The following is an 11,537-nucleotide window of genomic DNA, read 5'->3' on the forward strand; positions in this document are numbered from 1 at the left end:
CTTACCTTTACTACTGGTTTGCAGCGGGACCGCACGTATCTGCTCTTGCTTCGCGCGCACGCACGCACTCTTCATTTTGATGACATCGGGGTCAGTGGGTGGAGCCTCCCACCGGTTTTACTACTGGTTCTATAGAACTGGTGCGAACCGGGGGCAACCCACTACTGTTGTGAGTGTGTGATCAAAAATCAGCCCTTTATAATGCTGTTGATATATTTCACAAATAGACAACTCCTTGGCCGTTTTCTAAAGAAGCAGCAAGTTTGAACAGTTGGGTTTTTTAAATGGAAAACAGGTGCAGTTTTAGAGCTCTCTGATAAGAAAGGCATAAAAAAAAAAAAAGAACCAGAGCGCTGACTTAGTCACAAAGTCTAACAATGCAATGGGTTGTGCATTAAACTCTGGGAGGCAGGAGGAGCTACAGCTTAGGCCAGGGGTCTCCAACCTTGACAACTTTAAGACTTGTGGACTTCAACTCCCAATTCTGGGAATTGAAGTCCACAAGTCTTAAAGTTGCCAAGGTTGGAGACCTCTGGCTTAGACAATGGCCAGCAAAAGATATCTTAAGGCATGGAAGGAAATGTGGGTAGAGAAAGCATCTCAGAAGTGACCCTTCCTAATTCTCTAGAAAGTAAAGGCAAGGGAGGGAAGAAGTGCTTTCAGATTTGCAAGGTCAGGTTACTCTAACTTTACAACAAAGGTAACATTAGTAGGCATGAGGTACCCCCAAAGGTGCTTTTTCAAGAGGCAACTAGTTTTTCTTTGAAGACATTTTGCTTCTCATCCAAGAAGCTTCTTCAGCTCTGACTGCATAGTGGAGAATGGAAGGATTTATATTCCTTACAGACAATTGCAAGAAGTATAAATCGTTCCATTGCCCACCATCCAGTCAGAGCTGAAAAAGCTTCTTGAACAGAAGTGAAATGTCTTCAAAAAAAAGTCCAGAAAGTCCAGTTGCCTCTTGAAAAGGCATCTTTGGGACAACCATGACCTGGTAAATATCTCTATAGATATTTACATATGAGGGAGCACGATGGCTCAGTGATTAAAGATACTGGGTTTGTCAGCTGGAAAGCTGACAGCCCGGGTTTGAGACCCAAGCACCGCATGACAGGGTGAGCTCCCATTATTTGCCCCAGCTCCTGCCCACCTCACAGTTTGAAAGCATGCAAATGTGAGTATATGAATAGGTACCATCAACACATTCCATGTGCCTCAGCATATAGTCATGCTGGCCACATGATCATGGAAATGTCTTTGGACAATGCTTGGGGAGTTGGACATGGAGTAGAGTACTCATGGCTTTGGTTTCTTGGCTGAACTATCTCATAGGGTTGTCAAATAGCAACCATGCTTAGATAATTTCCCAGGCAGAAGTCGTGAGGGTGTGTGGACTTACTTGGAAAGCTAACCAGGAACGATAATGGCCTCTTTTAGTAAAACACTGTACAGTTGCCTCCTCTAGTTCTTGCAGATCTTGAAGGGAGAGGATAAATTAGTATAAGAATGAGAGAAGGGGTATCATAAGGGAGGAGAGCATCTAATACAGGGGTGCTAAACTTGCGATGACACATTGTCATCACATGACATCACAACTTTTCTCCCCTTCGCTAAACCGGGAGTGGGTATGGCCAGCATGTGACATATCCAGCCCATGGGCCACAAGTTTGACATCCTTGATCTAATATCCCTGGCGCAGCTCCCATCAGCTGTGCTCTAATTGGGTAATGTCTATATTCTTTTATTGTGCAGAATTAACTTAGAATTTAAGTCTTAGAATCTTTTGACTGGCATGAAATATCAAGGTTTGCTAATAGTTACACTGTGCATTATTGCATTGTTTTATTTTCTTGGAGTGCTTATTGTCAAGTTTTCATGTAAGGAAAAGTAAACACTGCTTCTGTTCTCTTATGCCTCATGACTTTTCTTGTAGGGGTCTTAGCTACCTCCCGTTTCTAAGAAATAAGTACAGCCAAAAGTAAAGTTCCCGCAAAAATATTGTACTCAAAACAATGGTCAGCTGTGTGGCTTTCCCACAGGACACTCTCTTTATAATCACCTCTCCTCCAAAGATGAAGATTAAGAAGAAGAATGCTGTCAATCCCTTTGAAGTTGACAGTGTCACACATGAGATGCATATTAAAATGAGGTGTTTTCAGTCATGTCATTGGGGATGCCAGCTTGACATTTTCAATGTCTCTTTTTGGATGGCCCTGCAAGTGGGGTTAACAATTACAATTTATTTTAAAAAATGAAGTACAATGAAATTCTCAAAGCATTTAATGGAAATGCAAGCAACTGAAAAGGAACCAATAATAACTTCAATTAACACCAGTCAAGGAGATTTCACTGAAGCTACAAAAATTCAGAGGTCTTCCTAAAAAATAATCATCCCAGCTTTAAACAGTCATTGACTGTTATCCTGGGAGTGATGATAAAATGATTTGAAGGGTTCACTTCAGGTTAGAAGTCTACAGTAATACCGATAGATTCACAAATATTCCTGGAGGTCTAACTGGTCAAAAGCCTCTTATGTGGAAGATCTCAGCAGTGGTGCAATAAATCTTGCTTGACATAAAGTCTGAGCTCCTAAACTCAGTGATATTTCATCCTATGACTTACTCATCCACATTTTTTCCTCAGTTCAAAATCTGGCAAACACCGTTTGGTAAAATCTTGTAACTCCTGCAGAATCTATTAACTGACTTCCAGATGACTTCCTGCAAACAAGTAATTTATACATAGAATTAAATACTTAACTAATAAATTAAGTCAAATTGTTCAGGAACAAGTAGAGTTGTTTGTGTGTGTATATCTGTGGTTTTCACCAAATGCAGGGGTGGTCTGCTGGGGGTTTGCAGAGGTTTGGGAGAACCCTAACCCTAACCCTAACCTCTAGCTAAGATTCTGTACAGTTCGGAGAACCCCCTAATCCCACTCCTGGCTGGCCCCGCCCTGCCCGCCCCTCCCCTCCCCTCCCCTCCCCTCCCAGGAGTCCCCACGTGGCCTGTTTTGGATGCAGGGCACGCACAGAGGCTCGGGGAGGGTGAAAAACGGGGCCATTTCTGGCCTCTAAAGGGCCTCTGGAGCCTAGGGAGCTGTTTTCACCCTCCTGGAGGCTCAAGGAAAGCCTCCGGAGCCTGGGGAGGGCACCCCCTTGCCGTGGTGCAGGAGGCTGACTAGGCCATGGCCACGCCCACCCAGCAACCGGACAGAGAACCCCTTGCTAAAATTTTTGAAGCCCACCACTGACCAAATGTAATAAAAGAGAAAAATGAATTTGAGGAAAGCTACTCAGGTGAAATTTCTTTTGCATTTAAAACTGTTTTATTATATCATATGCTTTATATTTTGGAGAGAATGATGGTAGGTGTCATATTCTCTTTTCTGCAGATCTCCAGACTAGATTGAGTTACAAACTGAGCGTGTAATGAAGCAATTAAAATAGCATGTCACCAACATAAAATACGTATATTCTGAGCATCCAATTACTTTCGCCATTCACTGTAGACATTCTATTATATCCATGCCAATTGTTTGCCTTTCTCTGACATCTGTGCCTGTGGCTTGAGTTAACATGATATAGGGGCTATGGGATGAGAGTGGTCAGATGATAATGTAACCCACAGTATTCCCAGAAAGCTGTTTCTTATTTATTTTTTTTCCTTTGAAAACTTTTTCCTTCTCTTCCAAGAAGCTTCTTCAGATCTAACTAACTGATGGAGAATGGAAGCATTTATATTCCATATGAGTGGAAGGATTCCATATAAATCCTTCTATTCCCCACCAGTCGGTTAGAACTGAAGAAGCTTTTTGGGTGAGAAGTGAAATGTTTTCAAAGGAAAAAGAAAAACCCAAGAAAGTCTAGGTGTCTTTTGGAAAAAAAGCACCTTTGGGACAACCATGACCTGGATGATTGAGAATCTTCATAGACAATCCACAGCATTCTTTTTAGTGGAGATTTTAGAAGAAGAATGTGGAATCTTAAGGTCTTGTATCTTCTTCAAGCCAAGTAATATAAGTCTTCTGATTGTATAGTACGAAAGCAATTCCATATCACACAGTTTCTATCGTCCAATTCTCCAAAGCAGTTAATAGTCAACTGTTTGATCCATTTCATTCCAGTTATTATTATTACTATTATTACTATTATTACTATTATTATTTATTTATTTATTTATTTATTTATTTATGTATTATTCATATTTCTATGCCGCCAACTCTCCGAGGATTCTGGGTGGCTTACACCAAAGACAGTATACTAAATAGCATATTGCCTCCAATAATCTGGATCCTCATTTTACCCACCTCGGAAGGATGGAAGGCTGAGTCAACCTTGAGCCGGTGAGATTTGATCCGCTGATCTGCTGAACAAGCAGTCAACTGAAGTAGCTGCAGTATTGCACCCTAATCACTGCGCCACCTTGGCTCATTGATTCTGAATAGCTCAGAACTAGAATAGAATACGATGAACCAATCAATGTTCCCTTGAGACAATTGTGGGGAGGGGAATCATTTGTAGAGCATTCTCTTGCCAAAATTATAGCAGTTCCTGGAGTAACAAAAACCCCTTTGCTTGTGTCTTATGGAGATTCTCAATCATTCTCAGTCATCCAGGACATGGCTGTCCCAGAGATGCTTTTTCAAAAGGCAGCTGGACTTTCTGGTTTTTCTTTGAAGACATTTCGCTTCTCATCCATCCCGCTCTGAGCTGAAGAAGCTTCTTGGATGAGAAGCGAAACGTTTTCAAAGAAAAAAACCAGAAAGTCCATTTGCCTCTTGAAAAAGCACCTTTGGGACTCTTTGCTTGTATTTCCAACAAGTCTTTGTTTCCAAATGTGGTTGTTTTGCAAAAAAAAAAAAAAAAGCGGAGCTGCTGGCATAATCAGAAAGTTGCTTGGCTGTTGAGACAGCCTCCCTCTTACATCTAAATTTTCAGTGAAAACTGTGATGATGGCTGGATGCTCTCATTTTGCAGCCAGGCACATTTTCCAAGTGGTACAATCGTCATTCAATATTATAGTATAAAATCTTGTCTGAGCCTGTCTCGAAGTAGGAATGGGTAAAGAGAGAGAATGATGTTTTATGTAAGATTGGAAGGCAGGCAAGGGGAGAGCTTAGTGCATACTGCTGATATAAGCAAGGACATTACTGTAAACCAGCCAGGTTTTAATAGAATTGTGAAACAAGAAGGATTCAGACTGACTTCATCAGCGAGTTTATGAAATTAACTAGAGAAATCTGAGGCAGAATAAGTTCCAGGAGAGTTGCAACCAATGGGAAAACGAGCTACCTTTGAGCTCTCCAAGTTACCAAAGTTTTAGGATATTCAAACTGTGCCGTAAGCAAGCTAGAAAACAAAACAGCTCCCAGTTGCCAAAGAATGGCAACATCACGGAGACATAGCGATACAGATATAGATTGGTGGAAATGTTGAGCATGGCTGCTCCTGACAGTTGATACAGCTAATTGAAGGAGAACAAATGGGAGGAGGAGGAGGAGGAGGAGGGGGAGGAGGGGGAGGAGGGGGAGGAGGGGGAGGAGATGGAGCCAGTGGTGGGCTTCAATTTTTTTTACTACCGGTTCTGTGGGTGTGGCTTGGTGGGAGTGTCATGGCTTGGTGGGTGTGGCTTGGTGGGGTGGCAGGGGAAGGTTACTGCAAAATCCCCATTTCCTCCCAATCAGCTGGGACCTGGGAGGCAGAGAATAGATGGGGGTGGGGCTAGTCAGAGGTGGTATTTACCGATTCTCCGAACTACTCAAAGTTTCTACTACCGGTTCTCCAGAATTGGTCAGAACCTGCTGAAACCCACCTCTGGATGGAACCCTCTGGCCCACACAAATGCAGGAATTAAAAAATAATAATTTGGTTCCTACTCAACGCTCTAAGGAACACTGAAATCCATAGCTCTGTTACTATAATGCTGCTTTAATAAATTTTATTTTCTGCTGATACATTTCAAGACTTCATGTATTTCAAACTTCCTTAACCAAAAAGGACCTAACTTCTTTGATTTCTTATTACAGTGTTAAAGTGTGGTTCTGGGACCCCTAGGAGTTCCCCAATTCTTTTTTGGAAGGGGGTCCAAGAATTAAAATGATTTGCCGGTTTATGTTGAAAAATAATACGAACATTAAAATTCCATCAAACAATTCTGATAAGCAGCAGCAAATGCATCTTCATTTTTAATATCAATAAATATAACCCATAAACAAAAGCTCTTTCGGGGTGCTCCATCATTTTTAAAAGTGGGAAGGGGTCCTGAGTGAAAAACAAATGTAAAATAAATGTCTTATAGCATTCTGATTAAGGCTCCTTTTTTGCTTATTTATTCTGAATGTATAAAATAGATTATGCGGATTTTTGAGATTGGTAATAAGTTTATATTTGAAAACTCCTCGTGGATTTGGAACTGATGCTTGACAAACCTGTAATGTTTTCAGCATTTTAAATGTTCACTACTGATGTTTTCCATCTTCATGCTTTTTTTGTCTTTGGAAAAAAAATGCTCTTCTTGAAACAGGTTGGGAGGAATCATACTGGAGAAGCTGTTTTTGCTTTTTTTTTGTTTAATACCATCAAGAGAGATGAAACGATACCCAACAGCTTACTGCTAGTGACTTAGAAATTATAGAATATGCTTCTGAGAGATGAGTGGGGGAGAAATTATTTTATTTTCTCAGACAATCTTGTTTTTCCCATATGATGGATTGATTTATGCACACTTCTGCTTGCTAGGATGCGATTCAAATGACTCATCCATTTTCACTTCACTGCTGCCAGCATAAAAACTAGACTTTATGAACATATCCCTGAATCTGGAAAAATGATGCCTCTTCTTGGTTTCGCACATCTGTACAAGAAGTTGGCTTGCTCTCATGATTAAAATATTAGTGGTAAGGCAGTTCAACTGAGTACCATCAGTTTTAGCAGGTCAGCAGCACCTATTTTCAAGAACTAGAAACAATTGGAGCAAATTTGTATGCTGTGACATCCATTCAGGTTTAGGGAAAAAAAAAAGAATTGAAGTGTGTACATGAAACATAACAAAATGAACCTTGAAATGCCCATGGACAAGACTATAACACTATAAAACATTCAGGACAAACAGCACAAACAATTAGCATTAAATGAAATGGTAAACAAAAATAAGAAAAAAATCTACTGCCCTCATTAAATGGATAAACAATAATTAATGGCAAACAATTTTACCATAATTACAGAGTGACACTAATAGGAAGCTAGCATGCTGTAAAGCCATATTAATTGTTTCTGAGAAAAAAACTCTCTTGGTTTTATAAACTTTCTTTTTTCGGAAATAGAAATGATTGCTTAATTTTCAAGAGTGCCCAGCTCAACAATGAGAAAGGTAAATAAAGGGCAGTAAGGAATAACCTGCAGGTAAAATGGGACACAGTACAGTAGTTGATTTTGACCATCGTGGCAGCTATTTAGTGTGTGGAAAACCCTGGAGAAGCCATTTTGGGGCAGCATTGATGGTATATTCTGAAAGTTCCAGATTTTTTAACCAGCCCCCACAATGGAGGACATTTTCACATTGCTGAAAAGGAAGGATTGTCATTTTTGTTTTGGCGGGGGAGGTGGAAGTTATAGTCTGCTGAAAGTTTGAACTTTGATAGTTGTCCTTCTGTCTATATTGCAAACATGAAATTCAACAGAGGAATGGTTTGTTATTTTGGTAGTGACTGTTCAAGAATGGATTCAAACCAATGGTGCAAAAATTTAACCCAAGCTTAGTACCCAGTCAATGCCTTATCTGTGAGGCATGAAAATCCCTTAAAGGCCATTCACCGTGATCAAATCAAAAGAAGGAAAATCTAGATCTACTTCAGTAGACAACATGGGATCGTGTTGGTGTCAGATGACAAGTGACATCTGCCAATTATCTCTGAAGCCACTCAGGATAAGGGAAAAGGGGAGAGAGTGGAACAGCTAAAAATTTCAGGCTCCTTTCATTTCAGAAAGAAACAACACAGCCATACTGACAACGAACGGTAGAAACAGAATGCAAAGGTGGAGATAACAGTGAAAGGAAACAGGTGAGGAAACAGGCTATGTGGTCTCTCTCCCTCCCTCTCTCTCTCTCTCTCTGTGTGTGTACGTGGGTTAATCAGTGAATGAATGAAGAGGAATGTCTTCTCCCATCCACCCAGAATTCTTTCTTTGATGCCCTTGATATGCTGTTATTATCCTACAGGTAGGTATATAACTTATACGATTTTCATGTTTTCTCTAGTGACAAGGCGGTGAAATCATGTGGAACTGCAACTAGGCTCATGTTTTTTGAACAGGGGGCTGAAAGAATATTTTAAAATGCCACTCCATTGCAGATCTCTCCCTCTCTCTCTGCACACATACACACAGAGGCCTCCTTGCATTCATACAGGGGCATATATAAGTGCAAATTCTCTCTCAAATATAAACATCCAGGATTAAACCAGATAATCTTTTAGTTCCGTAAATCACAGATTTAGTAGGCATGTCATCTTCTGAAAATCTGCATTTAGGAATGTCACCTTCTGAAGATCTGCATCTTCATGGGAGGCTGACATTCCCTCCTCTGAACCCCACCCCGCAATTTTATTAAAATAGCTACCCAAGACAGGATTCTGGTCTTTCTGACAACCACAGCACCAATGGGCCCAGAGGCGCAGTTGGATGGAAAAGATGGTCCCACAGCACAGCTGCTGGGCAACAAATAAAAGCTCCTTCTCCATGGATTTTGGATCCTCCTCAAGGGTAGTCTGGGGTTGGCATAAGGTGGAACCATGCCGTTTTAATTACATAGGCTCATTGCTAGAAGAATAACTTTAAAGAACTCAGTGGGAAATGTGTCTCTCTGTGTATCTGGAGAGACTTGCTCAGAGAGAACAGTTTGTACACCACCGACTGAGCAGTCTCCTTCAAGGTCTAATACATTTAGAGAGCACCGTTCATACTAAAACACACCAATTCTTTCCCCTCCCTTGGCAAAGATGATCAGGGCTGCGACTGGCTCTGCAAAAGTCTCACGGAGCAACCATTCTCCTTTTAGTTGCTTAATCCCTCTTCTGTCTCCTTCCTTCTGGCCCCTCTGAATCCATCTGATTTCTCCTCTGGTTCTGAAAGAAATCCTTCCCCAATCAAACCTCAGGACAATTCCCTTGCTGGTAGAACTTACCAGCCTCTGCTAAACTATGCTGTTTGAGCATGTTAACTGATCCTCCAAGCTGCTTCTGTCCTCCATTAGCTTCTGTCCTTCTGTCCTCCATTAGCTTCAAGGAGTGGAGTCCACCAAGACACAGGATTGCAGGAAGAAGAGGTTCATGCTTTCCTCCATTTTGTCTCTCAACTATCTTTTTCTGTTTCTTGCTTTAAAGCTTGACTTCTTATTTCCCAACTCTTCCTTTGCCCTGCCTCTTACTTAGCTAATCATTCTTTCTCCCTTCTCCTAAATCAGGGGTGGACAAATGTGGCCCTTTTACAACCTGTGGACTTCAACTCCCAGAATTCTTGGCTATCTCAGGAATTCTGGGAGTTGAAGTCCACAGGTTGTAAAAGGTCCACATTTGCCCACCCCTGTCCTAAACCATTGCTCTCTATCTAAGTGGCTTCTGCTCCTCTCCTTTCTCCCTGTTTACAATGTATTTTCTTTGAACAGAGTATTTGGCCTGTTCACATATTTAAACAGTGTTTAGTCATTTCAATTAAATTTACAATTTCTATATTTCCTTTTTGCCATATTTATTCATCTATTTTTTTTAAAAAAAAACAATATTACCCTTCATCCTCATCTCTAATCTTAATCAAATTCAATTTTTCCCTTCTATTCTATATTATACCCCTTCTCATTGTCATCTATTTTTATATCCATCCTCACATTGGTTAATTAAGTAATATTACAGTTGTTTAATATAAATTCAACATTTTAATATAAATCAATTAGTTATATAACTATCTTTTTTGTATATTAATCAATATGAACATGAATATTCCAATTATTTCCATGCAATCCAATTTCTTACAAATCAATTAATTATATTTACCAATAATAATAAACCAAATAATTTCCCCCATATATTCCTCCAAACCACAATTTAACCATTTCTGCTTTCAACACAATATACAATTAATAGTATCTCAATTATTACAATTCCCTATTTAAATAGAGCTTTTTTTCTTTTGTGTTTTAAAATCTTGAACTCTCCTCTTTTTCCAAAACAGCTGAGAGCAAATCAGCTGAGAGTCGGGAGGCCAATAGAATCAAGGGGCTAATTAGCCTATGCTGGAGCTCCGTGGGCCAATAAAATTACAAAAAAACACCGAACCGTTTGTTAAATTGCTGGCTCGCCCGTCCCTCGCCCACCACTATTTATTGGCAATAAATAGTGGTGCGGAGGGGCGGGGCAAGGGGCGGGATGAGCCAGCAATTTAACAAAGGGTTCGGCCGAACCCCCTAGAACCGGCAGAATCCCACCACTGACCTCAATCACTAGTTATGTGAATTTATGTGTTCTTTGCTTCTAACTTCCCCCAGGCAACTAGATCCTTAACATTCAAGTTAATCTTATTTTTCTTATTATTAGTTTGCACCAATTACAACTGATTAGTTTGCACCAATTACAACTGATTTATTTCCTGACCCAACTACAACTTTTGGGTTACAATGATTGTTGCATGATAACTTTTTATTCTGGGCTGAGGACTGTATTATTAATGTATTTATTTTGGAGCAGGGATTGGATTCGTCCTAGCGTGTAAAACTGTGGGATTCCCACCCCCCGCCCCCACTAAATACTTTTTCAGCTTCTGTAATGCTCTGGGCTCCCAGAGAATCTACTGCTCTTTCTCTCTTGTAGATTGGTGGGATCAGTTTGGATTCCAAATGACAGGTGTTTGAATCTCAAAAATAAGGAAATCACAAGAAAAAATAACTCCTCGGCAAAACAAAAGTCCTCCTATCTTCTATGAGCAAAGTTGTCTATGTTGGGAGTTAGTTAGCTGGGCTATAGATGATTGATGATGATGATGATAATGATTTAAATCTGAACAAATGTACAACATGTCATTACTTTCAACTCTTTATAGGTCTTTCCAGACAGATATGGATTAAATGGTAGGATGGATATGCAATCTGGATCTGTAATATTTCCATCTGCTGTCCCCTAACCTTTGCGCCTAAGCATTGGGCAGGGGCTCTGGCTGGTGAGACTTCTAAGCATAGAATCCCTCCTACAAGTAGAAATCCCTTTTTTACTGATCAGTGAAGGTCAAAATGGAGCAGGCAGGGATGCTGTGTGGAAAGACATTAATATAGGAATAGCGTTCCCTCTGCTTAGTTCTTTTAGCTTTCCCACCAGCCTGCAAAACATATATCATTCTGATCTTAAGCTTCCAGTTGACTCACAATTCTGGGATATTAGCCAATATCTAATATTGGCTAGATGTAGTTATACTGCAAACACGTTGTGGCTCTTCAAAACAGGGCATATTTTTAATATGGACAGATGCCTTATGCTGAAGCAAAAAGTGGTGC

General features: G+C 40.3%; 1 long non-coding RNA gene across 1 annotated transcript in view; it reads left to right on the plus strand.

The window, feature by feature from the left end:
* The window catches only part of LOC117662029 (uncharacterized), a 37,090-nt gene that overhangs the window by 15,609 nt on the left and 9,944 nt on the right, over nucleotides 1-11,537 (plus strand). The window contains exon 2 of the long non-coding RNA XR_004590246.3: nucleotides 7,984-8,061. This is a non-coding gene — a long non-coding RNA (uncharacterized LOC117662029). The remainder of the gene's footprint in view (nucleotides 1-7,983; nucleotides 8,062-11,537) is intronic.

Source organism: Pantherophis guttatus, chromosome 2 (assembly GCF_059756535.1).
Source record: "Pantherophis guttatus breed Tessera chromosome 2, ASM5975653v1, whole genome shotgun sequence".
NCBI lineage: Eukaryota > Metazoa > Chordata > Lepidosauria > Squamata > Colubridae > Pantherophis > Pantherophis guttatus.